Raw genomic sequence first — 15867 nt, forward strand, 5'->3', positions numbered from 1 at the left:
TGGGGGCTGACATGCCAGGGCTGGGAAAGGCAGCAGCCAGAGGGCCTGGGAAGTCTCTGTTGGTCAGACAGAGACCTGGGACTGTCTGTAGAGGGTGTTGGGCTGGGGAGGCCTGAGCCCTGTGGGCAGGTGGGCCCCATACCTGTCACAGGATGGGGCCACACGCAGGAGCGTCATCACTGCGTCATCTGGCTGTGCTTCCGTGAGATCCAGCAGGGCCTCGTCCAGCCTGTGCTCAGCACAATCATTGGCCAGGAGCCACTGGTGGATGAACCTCACCATGGCGGGCACCTGGATAATTGGATAACAAGCACCAGGAGACTTGGAAAGCTGCCAGAGGGAGCAATGTTCCCAGCTTCCCCAGAGAAGTGCTTCCCTTCCCAGCCCACTGCCATGTGGCCCCAAAGGCTCACAGCAACCAGCATTGCTTGGCTTGGGAAGCCAAGCAATTCCTGGGAGGATCAAACCCTGCCCACAGGCTGCTTACTTGGTATGGATAGTAAAAATTTTCCTCTACAAGCATACACAGGAGGGCAGCGCTGGGCTTGGTTTGGAAGCTGGGAGAGTAGGGTCTGAGCCCAGTGCTCATGGTGATGCTCTCTTCCTCCTGCATTCTCTTGATGAATTTCCAGACAAGCTGTAGGAGAAGGGCAGGAAGCCGGGGATGTTGCATGGAGCGCTGCAAACACGGTGCTGGGCTGAGCAGGGACAGAAGGCCCAGCCCAGGTGAGGGTGGCTGCAGGTACCTGGGCTGTGCTGCGGAAGCGGCCACGGCTGGATTCCTGCTCTTGTGTGCGCTCCAGGGCTGCATCTGGCAAAGAGCGAATGCAGCCAGAGCTGAGGGGCGGTGGGAGAGGCCGGAGAACACAGCCCAGCCCTGAGCTCCCCAGGCAGGGAGAGCCCCGGGATGCCCCAGGGGATGGAGCAGGGCCACTGCGGCGTGTCTGTCCATGGGCATTTCCGTCCTGTCCATGGGCATTTCCCCTGGGGATTGCATGACATGGCGTGGCATGGCATGGCATGGCATGGCATGGCATGGCATGGCATGGCATGGCATGGGGCCAAGCTGGCTGCAGGCACCAGTCCCACAGTCAGGCTCTGCAACTCACCCTCCTGCGGTGGATTGAACGGCACCACCTCCTGGGTCTCCTGTGATGGGGCAGCTCGTGGGCCTTCTTCCTCCTCCTCCACCCAGGCCATCTTGGGCACTACCGGGGGTCTCTGCTCCATAGCTTTGACTGGGTTTGGGGCAACTTGCAGGAGAGATGCCTTGGAAAAGCTCCAAGTCACCAAGTCCTGCAGTTGTGCCTGGAAGGCACCTTCAAGAGAGAAGCCTCAGGAAGGCTGCAGGACAGCAAGTCCTGCACTCGCTCTCAAGGGCTCCTGCCACAAGCACAGGAGACTCCTCTCAAGGATTGTGGTCTGGCCTCGAGGGCACCTGCAGAAAAGAAGCCTCAGGGAGACCACGGCTCAGCAAGTCCTGTGGTCTGGCCTCGAGCTCAGCTGCAGGAACAAGGCCTTGGAAAAGCTCCGGGTGGGACGCGAACGAGCGCGCTGTGCGGGGGCTCCTCACGGCACCGCTCTGTCCCGTCCTGTCCCGTTGCGTGCTCCGAGCACTGTGGCCTGCTCTTCTCACCGGCAGCTCCTATGTCACCACGTGTCACAAAGGGCCCTTGGACACCCGGTTCCATGTCACAGTGACTGTGCGGCACCGTGTCACCAAGGGTCCTTGCACACCCTGCCGCCTGCCCTGGGGCCGCCCCCAGCCCAGCCAAAGTGGCCCAGGCTTGACGGGATGCCTGGCCCCAGGTGTCTAAGGCAGCCTGACAAGATCTTTAGGAAGGGCTCAGAGCATCAGCAAACGCCGCCTGGCTCTGCCGGCTCAGTCCTTTCCCCATATCTTTCCCTGAGAGCATTTGAATTTCTAAATGAGAATCATTTGAAGGGAGGGGATTTACATTTTCCATTTCAGAGAAGGCTTCTGCCTTCCTTAGCAGAACATGTCTCTCTTCAAACCAAGACAATTGCTTATCATTTTGCAGATGTGCAGTTGCTGGGCAGCCCCGTTTTACACCAGGGACCTGGAGAACCATTCCCAGCAACTGGGAAAATCCTAGGTGGTCCATCCACCCATAGATGAGGTCTCCAAATTTGCCCCAAAAGTGGGTCCAGCTTTTATAGGCCAAAAAGAGCAAGTCCAAGTGTCCTGATGATATTTTCAGCCCAGAAAGCCATGCTGCTGATGGCACACTTCACAATCAGCAGGGGACACAGCTAGGCAAAAGCCCAGACCTCTGCTGGGAGGCTTTCTCCTCAAACACCCTTCAAACAAGCCTCCATGCAAGTCAGTTGGGAAAGTTTCTTCAAATGATCCATTTCTGGCATAGAACTACACAGGGTTATGTGAAAGTTTCTAAAGCAGCTGCTCTGGAGTCAAAGAGTCAGCACTAAGAGTCCCTGTCATCTATTTGTAGCTCAATCACACTTTGGGGGAGTTGAAGGAGTTTGGAACCAGCTAGAGAGCGGACCTCTGAGTGTTTTAGATGATGCCATTGCTTTTTCTTCTCTTCTACATAGACAGGAAGGGTGAGTTTGGCTCACATCTCCACCGCATGGCTCACAGGGCCGCAAGACTTGTAGTTACGAGAGCTTTGAAGGATTTCTTGGCCAAGAAGACACGGCCAACAAGGATCTTTATGTTTTGCACCCAATCCTTCAACATTTCGTCTTACGGACTCATGCTCTCGGAGTCTCTAGCTGGTCAGAGTGACCCCAGATAAGTTAGAAAGTCTCTATTCCCAGCCCGGCGGTACAAGAAGGAGTCAGAGCTCTTCATTTCTCGGTCTCCAGGTTGTTTATTGTATCTTATCTATACAATTCTTTCTCCTGTCCTGCCGAGGTCCGCTCAGCAAGACAGTCTAAGGCACTCTGCCTCCCCCGGGGCGGTGTTATCTTTTTATACTAAAAACAACTACGTGTACAATATTTGCAGTTACTTTCCAATACCTATCATCTACGTTAGACAGTGAGCTTCTACTCTAAACCAATCTAAAAGTGCCCACATCACAGCAGAAGATGGAGGCCAAGAAGAAGAAGGAGAAAGGATGGACATGCCCAGAGTCCTGCATCTTGCCCCCTGAAGCCCCATTCTAAAAACCCCCAAATCAATTTTTCCACTCTGTGATAAATTCACTATCATTCTACTTAAACTTTTGTGGCTTGTCATTCTTCCTACAAGGTTGGTAACTGTTTTCTCCAAGGGCTAAATCAAAGGCACAAGGGTCTTGGGCTCTGTGTCAAAGTCTCTGAGCCCTCTGACAGGGTCTCGAGTCTTGCAGGGCAGCCAGAGGAATTTCCTGGGTTCCCACATCATGCTACAGTGTAAGCCTCCTTAGCCTCCTTAGCTATGACACACAAACCTACAGCACTGCATCCTAAACTTCTTGTTAGTTACCATTGTAACTACTTTGATTTTTTCTAGATCTTGAACTCTAAATCTCTTACTTTTCCTCCACTTCAACTTTCCTCCCTGTGTCTCTGCTATAAACTAGAAATCTGCACTCTTGCTTCTAGCACCTAAGTTTGGGAGCCCTTTCCAAGGTCTCCGATCAAATCCTGTGTTTAATTCTAAGCTTTGCTGACAAGACCAAAGGTCTGAGATTTCCCTGCATTTGGATTTCCAACAACACTGATGCTGTTAATTCCAGAGTGCCCGTGATGCGTCTTGCAAGTCAACTCTGGCAGGAACAAGGCGGCTGCTGGGGGGCTGCTTGTGGCCTCTGATAGCCCATTGCTCAGGGCTTGCCAGCGCCCCAGCCCCTCAGGGGCTGCCCCAGCCCGGCCAAGCTGCCCGGCAGCAGCGCCGCAGCCCCACCGCAGCTCCAGAGCAGCCCCATCCAGAGGCACCTGGGAGCCCTCAGCAAGGCAGCCAGCAGCACACGGGCAGGAGGACACACATGGCGCTTCCTGCCTGGCACAGGGCTTGTGGCCATCTCCAGGCACCACTCTGGCAGGGATCCCCGCAGCCCCGGCCCCTGCCCAGCCGCTCTGTGGGCAGCACAAAGGCTTCAGCAGAACCACCACAGGCCAAGGGGCTTCTGGCCATTTTCCCTGCAGCACTGCATGCCTGGGCAGCTGGCTGAGCACAAGCACCCTTTCCCCCCTCCTCCCCTATGCCCTACGGAACCTGGGCAGCAAAAGAAAGATCCTGGGAGTCTGTTTATTGGAACACATTCTATATTTACATCGTAAAGGAAAACAAAAGAAGAAATTAACAGTCTTGAACACAAGGAAAATCCCCGCTGGCTCAGGGCCCAGCAGACAGAGCCTCTGGGATCATCTCTCCATAGAGCTCCAGCAGCAGAGGCGGCCAAGCCCTGAGAGGCGAAGCCTTTTTTTCCATGCCCTGCGGAGCCGATCTTCCAGGTCCTCCAAGATGGAATATCGAATTGTAGCTTCTGCCCTGAGAATGTGTAAAGTTTGAAGAGCGAGGCCTCTGACAGAATGGCTGATGTCATCTGCCATTTCTTCAAGGGCTGCAAGAGAGAGGAACAGAATCACGGTCAGACGCCAGATCGGCGGGGAGCCAAGGAGAGCCCCCTGCCAGGGCCATCCCAGCCGGCTCTTGCCATGGCCAGGAGGGAGCAGGGAGCAAGGGGATCAGCCCGAAGCTGCTGGCCACGAATGGCCCACGTGGCCCTGAAATCTCAGCGTGCTCAGCCCACGGCAGCAGAGCCCTTCGCAGCCGGGGCAGGACTTGCAGCTCCTCCTGGCAGTCCCTGCTGTCAGCCCGCTGCCCTCACTCACCAGTGCAGATCCGCTGCAGCTCTTGCTGCTGCCCCCTCAGGTGCCGCCCGGCCATGCCTGTGAACACAGAGCCTGTCACGGCCCCAGCGGCACAGCTCCCTGCCAGCGCCGCTGCCGGCGCTGTGGCCACACGGGCTGCTGGCCCGGCAGGGCTCAGCCGGGCCCTTGCCGCACGCTGCCGCGCCAGGGCACGGCTGCCAGAGGGCGGCAGCAGCAACGCCCAGGCCAGGCGGGGCTCCACGGGGCGGGGCCCGGCCGTCGCTGCCGGGGCAGCAGGTGGGGCGGGGCCGAGCTGCGGCGGGCCGGGCCGGGGAGGGAGCCCGGGCTCGGGACTCACCCATGAACCTGATGGCCGCCTCTCGCAGGGGCTCCTGTGGGCTCCGCAGGTAGCACAGGGCCTGGCGCAGGTGCTCGGCCGCTCTTCTCCTGTCCTCTGCCAGCTGCAGAGAGCGGCAGGAGGGAAGGGTTGGTGCGGGCTCAGCCCCTGGGCCGGGCGCTGCCTGCACCCAGCCCCGGCCTCCCCTGCCCGCACAGCCCTGAGGCGCGGCCAGCAGCCGCTGGCCAAGGGCTTCCGAGGGCAGGGGACGGATGGCAGGCTGCTGCCCGGGGAGCCGCGGTGCCGCCCCGCCGGGCCGGGGCTGCATGGGCACCCGGCTAGGGCCCACGGGAGCCTGGAGAAGAACCCGCGCGGCCTCTGGCTGCAGCAGCGGGCAGGGGCACAGCTGCCCGGCCTGCACAGTGAGCACTGCCCTCAGGGCCCTTCTCCAGGCTGAGGATTCTTGGCTGCTCTTACCAGGCTCTCGCCGAACCTCCATATCTCATCCACCTCTGGCATTTGTTCGAGATTCCTTCTCTTCAGGAATCTGGCTGCAGAATGCAGTACTACACAGGAGGCCTGGAGAGCAGCAGAGACGCACAGATGGCCCCACAGGCCAGGGCACAGGAGCATCCCAGTGCCACAGCCTGGAGGAGGCTGCAGCCTGCAAGGTGCCAGGGCAGGAGGCAGCCCAGCCCCTTCCCATGGGGACAGCAGCCGGCCACAAGTCCTCACCTCAGCAACCATCTGATTTTCATCATGGCAGTGGAGGTAGAGTGGGACCAGGCTCTGGCGCACGTGGGACTTCAGGGCCTTTCTTCCATCTTTGCTTAATGAGTCCAGAATCTCTTGAAAGACACACATGGAGCTCAGCTGCACCTGGCTATCATCCTGTATGAGAGGAAGGGCAAAAGACCTGAGCATCAGCTGCTTCAGGCCCCCCAGGGCACAGGCCTGCATCTCCACAGGGCACCAAGTGTCCGGGCAGCAGCCAGTGGCCGTGGCTGTGGAGACAGAGCCTTACATGGTCAAAGAGTGGCAGGAGTGCCTCAGCCAGCTGCAGGGCGATGGGGGTGGGTATTAGGGCACCATCATCCAGGAGCAAATATCTTAAAAGAAGAATGGTCATCCCAATCATGTCGCTATCATTTTCCTGCAGGAGCTCCACAAGACTTTCAGTCAGGCTCCACATTTTTTCAGCCTGTGTGGAACACAAGTTTGTGAAAGGCCACCCTGGTGCCGCAGGGCCCAGAGGCCAAAGGCCTGTCCCAAAGCACTGGGGCAGCTGAAGCAGGAGGCAGGAGAGCTGGGAGCAGCTGCCTCAGCGCTCGAAGCCCAGGCAAGGCCAAGCGACTGCGTTGCCCAGCCCCACGCTGCCTGCACGGCTTCAGCCACTGCCCCCTTCTCACCATCAAGGGATTCTTGCCCAGCACTACGAGGCCTCTGAGTGCCAAGTAACGCCTGGCCCTGTGCTCGTTCTGCAGGTTCTGTGTCATGATCTCCAGAACACTGTCACTGCATTCCCTCATGTCCAGGCACTCGAGGACCTGAAAGGCACAGGGCAGTGTGACAGGGAGCCGGCCGGCAGGAGCCCGGAGCCGCACAGGGCCGGGCCCAGGCAGCAGCACAGGGCACGGGCACCATCCTGGCAGCTGTGCCTACGAGAGGCCAGAGAGCTGGGAGGCAGCTCAGCCAGGCAGCACTGGCCTTGAGGCTCACCTCCACAAGGAACGCCAGGGCAGGGAAATCCCAGTACGGCATCTCTTCACCGAGCATAGCAAGCAGGTAGAATGCAATCCCGGAACAAAAGTGTATGGCTGAATGGCAAAGTATCCTGACGAGAGGAAAAGGAAACAAGACCCTGAGCCAGTGGGGCAAACCTCTCCCAGGAGAGACTCACAGAGTCCTCATCTTTCCCCACCACCTTTCCAGCCAGTGGAGCTGGGCCACTTGGGAGTTGGTTGCTCATGGGCACCCTCCTCTCCCAGCCTTTTCCAGTGTGCTTGGCCGTCCCTCAGTGACAAGGCCCTCTGGCCCATGACCACGGTGACTTTGTGGGACACCCTGGGCAGAGAGCACAAATGTCAGAGGCAGTGGAGAGAAGGGGCTCTCACCTGGCCAGCAGAGCCACGGCAAAGTGGTGGGTGTCAAGAGAGAGCAGCGTGTCCCAGCCACACCTGCGTTCCATTGCCACCACCACATCCTCACAGCGGACAAGGCAGAGCAGGGACTTCAGGGTGCGCACTGCAAACCTGTGTGCACAGCAAAGCCCAGGTCACACTGGCAGCACTGGCTCCTTGGCAGGCCACGTGGCAGGATCAGGAGGAGTGGGATGGAGCACCTGTTGGGGCTGGTGGCAAGACCGTGCTCTTCCTGGCATGCCTTCCAGAATGGATCGACCTCCTCTGGCATATCCAGAGTGCTGAAGAACACTTGGAAGAGGAGATGCACAAATAGGCGGGGGAAATACACCTTTAATATCCGTGGCAGACAGGGCACCTGGAGGATCTTCCACATCACCACGGTTGCCTGCAAAGGACAAAGCCCCCCGAGACAGTGCTCAGTGCCGAGGTGTGCGTGTGGCAGGGCCCGTGCGTGGCAGGGAGAGGCCAGGAGAGACCTTGGCAGGGGGAGCACGGGGCCTGGTGGGCCTGAAGCTGCCCCTGGGCCAGGTTTCAGGCCCAGGGGCCTGAGGCAGGCAGATGCAGTGGGGGAAGGAGCATGGAGAGCTGCTGGAGAGGCGGCCTTGGGGCCAGCAAAGGCCAGTGTCAGAAACTCACAGCCAGGGCAAAGACACCCGTTTCGTCCCCATCGGAGGTGCACGTGCTGTGCTCTGGCCAGCTCCCCAGCACATCCAGAAGGATCAGCTGCGCCAGCTCCGCAGTCCTGGCTGAGCCCATGATGGTCTTCCACATGGCCATGGCAGCTCTGCGGGGTCAGAGCTCTGTCTCAGGGGTGTCTCAGACACTGCACCGGGGGGAGCTGAGCTGGCTGCCAGTTCTGCCTCTGCCCACTGGCCCTGGCCAGCAGCAGCCAGGCAGCCCAGCCCTGTGGGCACAGAGCCCTGAGGGGCAGGGAGGGAGCATGGCAGCAGGCTTGGGGGCTGACATGCCAGGGCTGGGAAAGGCAGCAGCCAGAGGGCCTGGGAAGTCTCTGTTGGTCAGACAGAGACCTGGGACAGTCTGTAGAGGGTGTTGGGCTGGGGAGGCCTGAGCCCTGTGGGCAGGTGGGCCCCATACCTGTCACAGGATGGGGCCACACGCAGGAGCGTCATCACTGCGTCATCTGGCTGTGCTTCCGTGAGATCCAGCAGGGCCTCGTCCAGCCTGTGCTCAGCACAATCATTGGCCAGGAGCCACTGGTGGATGAACCTCACCATGGCGGGCACCTGGATAATTGGATAACAAGCACCAGGAGACTTGGAAAGCTGCCAGAGGGAGCAATGTTCCCAGCTTCCCCAGAGAAGTGCTTCCCTTCCCAGCCCACTGCCATGTGGCCCCAAAGGCTCACAGCAACCAGCATTGCTTGGCTTGGGAAGCCAAGCAATTCCTGGGAGGATCAAACCCTGCCCACAGGCTGCTTACTTGGTATGGATAGTAAAAATTTTCCTCTACAAGCATACACAGGAGGGCAGCGCTGGGCTTGGTTTGGAAGCTGGGAGAGTAGGGTCTGAGCCCAGTGCTCATGGTGATGCTCTCTTCCTCCTGCATTCTCTTGATGAATTTCCCGACAAGCTGTGGGAGAAGGGCAGGAAGCCGGGGATGTTGCATGGAGCGCTGCAAACACGGTGCTGGGCTGAGCAGGGACAGAAGGCCCAGCCCAGGTGAGGGTGGCTGCAGGTACCTGGGCTGTGCTGCGGAAGCGGCCACGGCTGGATTCCTGCTCTTGTGTGCGCTCCAGGGCTGCATCTGGCAAAGAGCGAATGCAGCCAGAGCTGAGGGGCGGTGGGAGAGGCCGGAGAACACAGCCCAGCCCTGAGCTCCCCAGGCAGGGAGAGCCCCGGGATGCCCCAGGGGATGGAGCAGGGCCACTGCGGCGTGTCTGTCCATGGGCATTTCCGTCCTGTCCATGGGCATTTCCCCTGGGGATTGCATGACATGACGTGGCATGGCATGGCATGGCATGGCATGGCATGGCATGGCATGGCATGGCATGGCATGGCATGGCATGGGGCCAAGCTGGCTGCAGGCACCAGTCCCACAGTCAGGCTCTGCCACTCACCCTCCTGTGGTGGATTGAACGGCACCACCTCCTGGGTCTCCTGTGATGGGGCAGCTCGTGGGCCTTCTTCCTCCTCCTCCACCCAGGCCATCTTGGGCACTACCGGGGGTCTCTGCTCCATAGCTTTGACTGGGTTTGGGGCAACTTGCAGGAGAGATGCCTTGGAAAAGCTCCAAGTCACCAAGTCCTGCAGTTGTGCCTGGAAGGCACCTTCAAGAGAGAAGCCTCAGGAAGGCTGCAGGACAGCAAGTCCTGCACTCACTCTCAAGGGCTCCTGCCACAAGCACAGGAGACTCCTCTCAAGGATTGTGGTCTGGCCTCGAGGGCACCTGCAGAAAAGAAGCCTCAGGGAGACCACGGCTCAGCAAGTCCTGTGGTCTGGCCTCGAGCTCAGCTGCAGGAACAAGGCCTTGGAAAAGCTCCGGGTGGGACGTGAACGAGCGCGCTGTGCGGGGGCTCCTCACGGCACCGCTCTGTCCCGTCCTGTCCCGTTGCGTGCTCCGAGCACTGTGGCCTGCTCTTCTCACCGGCAGCTCCTATGTCACCACGTGTCACAAAGGGCCCTTGGACACCCGGTTCCATGTCACAGTGACTGTGCGGCACCGTGTCACCAAGGGTCCTTGCACACCCTGCCGCCTGCCCTGGGGCCGCCCCCAGCCCAGCCAAAGTGGCCCAGGCTGGACGGGATGCCTGGCCCCAGGTGTCTAAGGCAGCCTGACAAGATCTTTAGGAAGGGCTCAGAGCATCAGCAAACGCCGCCTGGCTCTGCCGGCTCAGTCCTTTCCCCATATCTTTCCCTGAGAGCATTTGAATTTCTAAATGAGAATCATTTGAAGGGAGGGGATTTACATTTTCCATTTCAGAGAAGGCTTCTGCCTTCCTTAGCAGACATGTCTCTCTTCAAACCAAGACAATTGCTTATCATTTTGCAGATGTGCAGTTGCTGGGCAGCCCCGTTTTACACCAGGGACCTGGAGAACCATTCCCAGCAACTGGGAAAATCCTAGGTGGTCCATCCACCCATAGATGAGGTCTCCAAATTTGCCCCAAAAGTGGGTCCAGCTTTTATAGGCCGAAAAGAGCAAGTCCAAGTGTCCTGATGATATTTTCAGCCCAGAAAGCCATGCTGCTGATGGCACGCTTCACAATCAGCAGGGGACACAGCTAGGCAAAAGCCCAGACCTCTGCTGGGAGGCTTTCTCCTCAAACAGCCTTCAAACAAGCCTCCATGCAAGTCAGTTGGGAAAGTTTCTTCAAATGATCCATTTCTGGCATAGAACTACACAGGGTTATGTGAAAGATTCTAAAGCAGCTGCTCTGGAGTCAAAGAGTCAGCACTAAGAGTCCCTGTCATCTATTTGTAGCTCAATCACACTTTGGGGGAGTTGAAGGAGTTTGGAACCAGCTAGAGAGCGGACCTCTGAGTGTTTTAGATGATGCCATTGCTTTTTCTTCTCTTCTACATAGACAGGAAGGGTGAGTTTGGCTCACATCTCCACCGCATGGCTCACAGGGCCGCAAGACTTGTAGTTACGAGAGCTTTGAAGGATTTCTTGGCCAAGAAGACACGGCCAACAAGGATCTTTATGTTTTGCACCCAATCCTTCAACATTTCGTCTTACGGACTCATGCTCTCGGAGTCTCTAGCTGGTCAGAGTGACCCCAGATAAGTTAGAAAGTCTCTTTTCCCAGCCCGGCGGTACAAGAAGGAGTCAGAGCTCTTCATTTCTCGGTCTCCAGGTTGTTTATTGTATCTTATCTATACAATTCTTTCTCCTGTCCTGCCGAGGTCCGCTCAGCAAGACAGTCTAAGGCACTCTGCCTCCCCCGGGGCGGTGTTATCTTTTTATACTAAAAACAACTACGTGTACAATATTTGCAGTTACTTTCCAATACCTATCATCTACGTTAGACAGTGAGCTTCTACTCTAAACCAATCTAAAAGTGCCAACATCACAGCAGAAGATGGAGGCCAAGAAGAAGAAGGAGAAAGGATGGACATGCCCAGAGTCCTGCATCTTGCCCCCTGAAGCCCCATTCTAAAAACCCCCAAATCAATTTTTCCACTCTGTGATAAATTCACTATCATTCTACTTAAACTTTTGTGGCTTGTCATTCTTCCTACAAGGTTGGTAACTGTTTTCTCCAAGGGCTAAATCAAAGGCACAAGGGTCTTGGGCTCTGTGTCAAAGTCTCTGAGCCCTCTGACAGGGTCTCGAGTCTTGCAGGGCAGCCCGAGGAATTTCCTGGGTTCCCACATCATGCTACAGTGTAAGCCTCCTTAGCCAATCATGCTATGACACACAAACCTACAGCACTGCATCCTAAACTTCTTGTTAGTTACCATTGTAACTACTTTGATTTTTTCTAGATCTTGAACTCTAAATCTCTTACTTTTCCTCCACTTCAACTTTCCTCCCTGTGTCTCTGCTATAAACTAGAAATCTGCACTCTTGCTTCTAGCACCTAAGTTTGGGAGCCCTTTCCAAGGTCTCCGATCAAATCCTGTGTTTAATTCTAAGCTTTGCTGACAAGACCAAAGGTCTGAGATTTCCCTGCATTTGGATTTCCAACAACACTGATGCTGTTAATTCCAGAGTGCCCGTGATGCGTCTTGCAAGTCAACTCTGGCAGGAACAAGGCGGCTGCTGGGGGGCTGCTTGTGGCCTCTGATAGCCCATTGCTCAGGGCTTGCCAGCGCCCCAGCCCCTCAGGGGCTGCCCCAGCCCGGCCAAGCTGCCCGGCAGCAGCGCCGCAGCCCCACCGCAGCTCCAGAGCAGCCCCATCCAGAGGCACCTGGGAGCCCTCAGCAAGGCAGCCAGCAGCACACGGGCAGGAGGACACACATGGCGCTTCCTGCCTGGCACAGGGCTTGTGGCCATCTCCAGGCACCGCTCTGGCAGGGATCCCCGCAGCCCCGGCCCCTGCCCAGCCGCTCTGTGGGCAGCACAAAGGCTTCAGCAGAACCACCACAGGCCAAGGGGCTTCTGGCCATTTTCCCTGCAGCACTGCATGCCTGGGCAGCTGGCTGAGCACAAGCACCCTTTCCCCCCTCCTCCCCTATGCCCTACGGAACCTGGGCAGCAAAAGAAAGATCCTGGGAGTCTGTTTATTGGAACACATTCTATATTTACATTGTAAAGGAAAACAAAAGAAGAAATTAACAGTCTTGAACACAAGGAAAATCCCCGCTGGCTCAGGGCCCAGCAGACAGAGCCTCTGGGATCATCTCTCCATAGAGCTCCAGCAGCAGAGGCGGCCAAGCCCTGAGAGGCGAAGCCTTTTTTTCCATGCCCTGCGGAGCCGATCTTCCAGGTCCTCCAAGATGGAATATCGAATTGTAGCTTCTGCCCTGAGAATGTGTAAAGTTTGAAGAGCGAGGCCTCTGACAGAAAGGCTGATGTCATCTGCCATTTCTTCAAGGGCTGCAAGAGAGAGGAACAGAATCACGGTCAGACGCCAGATCGGCGGGGAGCCGAGGAGAGCCCCCTGCCAGGGCCATCCCAGCCGGCTCTTGCCATGGCCAGGAGGGAGCAGGGAGCAAGGGGATCAGCCCGAAGCTGCTGGCCACGAATGGCCCACGTGGCCCTGAAATCTCAGCGTGCTCAGCCCACACCAGCAGAGCCCTTCGCAGCCGGGGCAGGACTTGCAGCTCCTCCTGGCAGTCCCTGCTGTCAGCCCGCTGCCCTCACTCACCAGTGCAGATCCGCTGCAGCTCTTGCTGCTGCCCCCTCAGGTGCCGCCCGGCCATGCCTGTGAACACAGAGCCTGTCACGGCCCCAGCCGCACAGCTCCCTGCCAGCGCCGCTGCCGGCGCTGCGGCCACACGGGCTGCTGGCCCGGCAGGGCTCAGCCGGGCCCTTGCCGCACGCTGCCGCCCCAGGGCACGGCTGCCAGAGGGCGGCAGCAGCAACGCCCAGGCCAGGCGGGGCTCCACGGGGCGGGGCCCGGCCGTCGCTGCCGGGGCAGCAGGTGGGGCGGGGCCGAGCTGCGGCGGGCCGGGCCGGGGAGGGAGCCCGGGCTCGGGACTCACCCATGAACCTGATGGCCGCCTCTCGCAGGGGCTCCTGTGGGCTCCGCAGGTAGCACAGGGCCTGGCGCAGGTGCTCGGCCGCTCTTCTCCTGTCCTCTGCCAGCTGCAGAGAGCGGCAGGAGGGAAGGGTTGGTGCGGGCTCAGCCCCTGGGCCGGGCGCTGCCTGCACCCAGCCCCGGCCTCCCCTGCCCGCACAGCCCTGAGGCGCGGCCAGCAGCCGCTGGCCAAGGGCTTCCGAGGGCAGGGGACGGATGGCAGGCTGCTGCCCGGGGAGCCGCGGTGCCGCCCCGCCGGGCCGGGGCTGCATGGGAACTCGGCTAGGGCCCACGGGAGCCTGGAGAAGAACCCGCGCGGCCTCTGGCTGCAGCAGCGGGCAGGGGCACAGCTGCCCGGCCTGCACAGTGAGCACTGCCCTCAGGGCCCTTCTCCAGGCTGAGGATTCTTGGCTGCTCTTACCAGGCTCTCGCCGAACCTCCATATCTCATCCACCTCTGGCATTTGTTCGAGATTCCTTCTCTTCAGGAATCTGGCTGCAGAATGCAGTACTACACAGGAGGCCTGGAGAGCAGCAGAGACGCACAGATGGCCCCACAGGCCAGGGCACAGGAGCATCCCAGTGCCACAGCCTGGAGGAGGCTGCAGCCTGCAAGGTGCCAGGGCAGGAGGCAGCCCAGCCCCTTCCCATGGGGACAGCAGCCGGCCACAAGTCCTCACCTCAGCAACCATCTGATTTTCATCATGGCAGTGGAGGTAGAGTGGGACCAGGCTCTGGGCACGTGGGACTTCAGGGCCTTTCTTCCATCTTTGCTTAATGAGTCCAGAATCTCTTGAAAGACACACATGGAGCTCAGCTGCACCTGGCTATCATCCTGTATGAGAGGAAGGGCAAAAGACCTGAGCATCAGCTGCTTCAGGCCCCCCAGGGCACAGGCCTGCATCTCCACAGGGCACCAAGTGTCCGGGCAGCAGCCAGTGGCCGTGGCTGTGGAGACAGAGCCTTACATGGTCAAAGAGTGGCAGGAGTGCCTCAGCCAGCTGCAGGGCGATGGGGGTGGGTATTAGGGCACCATCATCCAGGAGCAAATATCTTAAAAGAAGAATGGTCATCCCAATCATGTCGCTATCATTTTCCTGCAGGAGCTCCACAAGACTTTCAGTCAGGCTCCACATTTTTTCAGCCTGTGTGGAACACAAGTTTGTGTTTGCGCTGGGCCCTGCCGCGCCTGCAGAGCCCACAGAGGCCCGTTCGAGAGGCGGTCGTCAGGTTCATTGCTGAGCCCCGAGGCCGGCGCCCCTCCCTTCCCCCAGCCCGGCTGCTGCCCCGGCTACAGCGGGAGCCGCGCCCCGGCTGCTGCAGCCCCACCCGCCCTGGGCGCTGCCGCCGCCCTCCCCCAGCCGTGCCCTGGGCCGGCAGCATAAGGCAGGGCCCGGCAGGAGCCCTGCCCGTGAGTAGGGCATGCGGCCGCAGGGCTGGCAGAGCCCGGAAGGAGCCCTGCCCGGGAGCAGGGCGTGCGGCCGCAGGGCTGGCAGAGCCCGTGTCGGGCAGCTGTGCCACCTGGGGCCGCCGCATGCTCTGTCTTGCCAGGGGTGGCTGGAGTGCTCATAATGGGGCAGAAGGAGGAGCTCCACGTCCTCCCTGAGGGTGAGTCAGGGCAGCCGCGTGGCAGCGAGCACTGCCGGGCGGGGGCAGCTCCAAATGCCGGCCCCGCAGCTACAATCCCTGCCCGGGCTGCCTAGGGCTCTGCTCCCTGTACGGACAGAGCCCGGAGAGCTGCCAGGGACAGAGCCCGGAGAGCTGCCAGGGACACTTGGGAGCTCCGTGGCCAGCACCTTCCGGCCGAAGCCATGGCAAGAGCCGGCTGGGATGGCCCTGGCAGGGGGCTTTCCTTGAATTCCCTCATTCTGGCCTCTGACCTTGGCTCTGTTCCTCTCTCTTCTAGCTCTTTAAGCCCTGAAGGAAGATGAGAGTCCATCGTGCATGAGCAAATTGCTTCAGATGACCTTTGATAGAAGATCTGCAGGACTTTGTTTGTCTGATGGATCAGATGTACCAGCGTCCATTAGCGATTTCCAGTGCCCATTGAAGATGGGAGCACCTGCAGAGCAGGATGGACCCGCTGGAGCTCCAGGCACAGCTCTGGCTGCTCAGAGATGAGCCTGTGCGAAGCTCCTGCCATCTCTCTCCCTGTTGACAGCTCCTTCCCTTCCCTGCAGCCCTCAGGCCCTGCCCATCCCCTTTTCTGCCTCCCAGCTCACCCCTTCGCTTCGCTTTCCCTTAATAAACTGTTTGGGTTTTTCACTTGACCCGCGTCTCCGTGGAACTGAAGCGACGCAAAACCTGAGCCTGGGGACACGCAGGGCCCTGCTGCCGTTCTCCTCGGCGCTGTGTTCCGTGCACGGACAGAGAGGAACAAGGGCAGCTCAGGCTGCAGAGGTCCCTGTCCCGCTGCTTCCGGGGCCATTTCCAGCCAATCAGAGCGTTTGTCGCTGA

General features: G+C 59.0%; 1 long non-coding RNA gene and 1 pseudogene across 1 annotated transcript; both read left to right on the top strand.

The window, feature by feature from the left end:
* Positions 1-15867, top strand: part of LOC134433311 (zinc finger protein 418-like) — a 301701-nt pseudogene that overhangs the window by 239450 nt on the left and 46384 nt on the right.
* Positions 14863-15680, top strand: LOC134433321 (uncharacterized). The gene is made up of 2 exons (XR_010031545.1): positions 14863-15018; positions 15317-15680. It is a non-coding gene; the product is annotated as an uncharacterized LOC134433321 (long non-coding RNA).

This window comes from Melospiza melodia, unplaced genomic scaffold (genome assembly GCF_035770615.1).
Source record: "Melospiza melodia melodia isolate bMelMel2 unplaced genomic scaffold, bMelMel2.pri scaffold_18, whole genome shotgun sequence".
NCBI lineage: Eukaryota > Metazoa > Chordata > Aves > Passeriformes > Passerellidae > Melospiza > Melospiza melodia.